Source organism: Elephantulus edwardii, unplaced genomic scaffold, assembly GCF_000299155.1.
Source record: "Elephantulus edwardii isolate Elephantulus edwardi_28Jun2011 unplaced genomic scaffold, EleEdw1.0 scaffold00255, whole genome shotgun sequence".
NCBI classification, from domain to species: Eukaryota; Metazoa; Chordata; class Mammalia; order Macroscelidea; family Macroscelididae; genus Elephantulus; species Elephantulus edwardii.
This window is the reverse complement of record NW_006400005.1, coordinates 3,219,033-3,222,910: the sequence shown is the minus strand read 5'-3', so window position 1 is coordinate 3,222,910 and position 3,878 is coordinate 3,219,033.

The window sequence follows — 3,878 nt, the reverse complement described above, 5'->3', positions numbered from 1 at the left end:
TGGCGCAGGATAGAGCAGGGTTTAGGGCTGTTGTGCATAGGGTCGCTATGAGTCGGAAACGACTCGACAGCATATAACAACAACAACAACATCTCTCTTATTGCCAGTCATTTGGAGCATTTCTTCATGTGACTGTTAGCTATCCAAATGTTTTCCTATGTGAGAAGTCTTTCCATGTCTTTTGCCCATTTCTTCATTGTGTTATCAGTCATTCTTTTGTGAAGACCTTGTGGTGTTCTGTACACTTTTGTTATGAGACTCTTGCCTGGCATTGCCGAATGGTTTTTCCCGATCAGTAGATTTTCTTTCCACCCTACTGGAAAAAGTTTTTCCATGTGCACAGGGATTTAATTTTTAGAAAGTAATTTTCATTAATTTTATCCATTCCTGGTTACACTTTTTTTTCTCTATTTGTCAGCCTCTTTATTCTATAGGTTAGGCCTTCTAAATTTGGTTCCAATTTGTCTCTAATTATCTTTATGGTTTGGGGCTTTATCTCTAGGTCTCTAATCTTCCTTGAATTGATTTTTGTGTGTGGTTTGAAATGTGAATCCTGCTTTAGTATTCTACAGGTAGAAGTCCATTTTTGCCAGTACAATTTGTTGAATAGGTTGTAGTTTCCCTATTAGATTTTGTTTCCTTGTCAAATATCAGTTGACCATAGGCAGACAAGTTGATTTCTGAAATCTTTATTCTATTCCATTGGTCTATGAGTCTGTCATTGTACCTTAACCACCCTGTTTTTGTCATTTCAGCTGTATAGCAGGTTTTGAGATGAGAGGGTACTATACCTCCCACTTCATTTTTATTTTTCAGAAATGCTTTGTGTATTCCAGGTCTCTTTCTTCTCTTACTAAACCTTTAAATAAACTTGTCCATTTTCTTTTCTATCTCTTTGAAAAATTAATGTGGTATTTCTATTGGGATTGCACAAAACATGTAGATTGCTTTGGGTAGTATTGACATTTTACTATATTGAGTCTTGAGTCTTCTTATCCATGAACAGGAAATATTTTGCCATTTATATAGGCCTCTTCTAAATCCTGCTTAAACTTCTGACATTTCCCTATCTATGTACTGATGTAGCCATTTTTGAATTATTTTCAGCATTATTTTGTTTACATGTACTGTTACTGATATTTTTAGATAGTTTGCACATTCCGTTGGATCACCTTTTTTGGGAATGAAACAAATACCTTTTTTTAGGAATGAAACAAATATAGACCTCTCCAATCCATTGGCCAGACAGCTGTCCTCCAATTTCCTGACATAGACTGGTGAGTGCATCCAAGGCTGCATCTGTTAATTGAAACAAGTCAATTGGTATCCCATCAATTCCTGGGGCCTTATTTTTTGCCAATGCCTTTAATGCAGTTTTTACTTCCTCCTTCATTGCCATTGGCTCCTGTTCATATGGTACTTCCTGAAATTTTTCTTCTACAATGACACTGTGTATTCCTCCCATCTTCTTTTTATGCTCTCTGAATTTCTAGTTAGGTTTGTTCCTAAGTATCTCAGTTTTGAGGTTGGTTATTGTAAATGGTACTAGTTTATATTAGCTTCCTTTTCTGTGTTTTCTTTGTTACTGTAAAGGAATCCTACTGATTTTTTTAATACTGATCTTATATCCTGCCACTCTACTTAGTTGATCTACTAGGTCTAACAGTTATTTGTTGATCCCTTGTGAGGTTTCTGTATAGACTGTCATATCATCTACATATAACAGGAGTTGTACCTTTGTCAATCTGGATGCCTCTTACTTTCTTCTCTTGTATTCACCTAGCAAGTACATCCAATACAATATCGCATAGGAATGGTGACAATTGGCATCCTTTTCTGGTCTCTGTTTGCAAGGAAAATGCTTTCAATCTTTCTTCATTGAAAAAAAATGATCTTGGCCTTTTGTTTTGCATATATACTTTTCACTATGTTGAGGAAATTCCCTTCTATTTTTATTTTTCTGAGTATTTCAGTCAAGAAGGTGTGTTGAATTTTGCTACAGGCCCTTTCTGCATCACTTGTTAGGATAATTTTGTTCTTACTATTTATTTTGTTAATCTGATGAATTATATTTATTGTTTTTCTTCTGTGGAATCATCCTTGCATATCTGTTAAGGATTTCACTTGGTCATGATGAATTTTCTTATATGCGTTTGGATTCTATTGGCCATGATTTTGTTAAGGATTCATGAAAGATAATGGTCTGTAGTTTTCTATTTTGGTAATGTCTTTGCCTGGTTATGGTATTACGCTTATGATTGCTTCATAGAATGTTTCTGGAGTGTTCCTCATTTTTCTATGCTTAAAAAATAATTTAGTTAGAATTGGTGATTGATCTCTGAATGTTTGGTAGAATTCAGCTGTGAAGCTATTTGGTTTAGGACTTTTTTGTACTGTAGTCTTTTTATGAGCTCCTCAGTTTCTCCTTTTGTGGTGGGTCTGTTCAAGTGTTCTTCATCTACTGATGTCAATATTCCCTTAGAATTTATTGTACAGTTGGTTTTCTTTTCACAAATTCTTTAAGTTCCTGCTTTTCTGCAAATGACCTAATTTTTCCTTTGTAATTGTTGGACAGCTTTGCTGGGTACAAGATCCTCAGCTGGCAATTATTTTCTTTCACCCTTCTATATGTGCCATACCATTATTGCTTGCATGGTTTCTGCAGAGAAAACAGAACTTAATCTACTTGTTTCTCCTTTGTAGGTGACTTTTTGTGTTTTTTTTCCTTGTGTTTTTTAAAGTATTCCATTCTTTTCTTTTCAAAAGTATGACAATGATATGTCTTGGTGTTTTTATTTTTGATCTAGTCTTTTTTTTTATATTTGCTGGTCTTATTGAATATAGGTTTCTCTGTTCTTCATAATACCTAGGAAATTACGTCTTCTACAATTTTCTCAGTGATTTCCCTGTTGCTCTCATGTTCTGGAATTCCTATCATACAATATGTTGTTTCTTTTTATGTAAATCTATAAGATTCTACTGTTTCTTTAATTTCTTTCTATCTCATTTCTACTTTTTCTTCTAGTATGTTGTCATTGATATTTTTGTATTTCAGCCCACTGATTCTCTGTTCCCTCTCTTTAATTTTTTTTTTTCTTCCAGTGTGTTTGTCACTTCTGACATTTCAGTCTTGATATTTTGGGTTGCCTTTTCATGAATTTCCGTTATTTCCAGTACTGTGTTGACTCTAACCTTTGTCTTGTGATGATTTTTTTAACGGTTTTCTGCACCTTTGTCTAGAGTTTCAAGTCTCTTTCATCATTTGTGGTTTCTTCTGTAATTGTTCAATTTCCTCGAAATTGCTTTCTTTTTTTTCTGGCGCCCCGTCTCAGGAGTTTTGCTTTCCTTATAGCTTCATTTGTTTCTTCCATCATTTATACCTTCTTCTACATACATACCTTCATATAAATCCACATCAGTATATTTTTTTCTCTTTTCCTCTCTCTTTAGTATTCACTTATTTGTGGTTTCTATTTTTTCTTTTACAATTTATACCTTCTTTCTTAGCTGTTTTTAGGATTCCATGTCAATATATGTCTTGTGTCTCCCTGACTCTAAGATATTTATTGGGTCTTCAGTAAGCTCTGCTTTTTTATGGAGAAGGCTTAATTTGTTTTTTTCATAGTGTCTAATGTTGCCTCTATCTTTCTTGACATTATGTGAAGTTTATCTTGGTATGTGTTAGGCCATTTCTATTGTGCCTCCTAACGTTGTTTATAGGGGTTTTTGTTTGCTTGTTTTTATCTTTATGATATTATTGATTCATTGCCAGCTTAAAATATTCACTATATGGGGATGGGCACCTCCATCTGCTAATCTTTCTGATCCTGTGGAGAGATAAATTTTGCCTTTCCTATAGCCCTTCAGGTCTTCTCTGG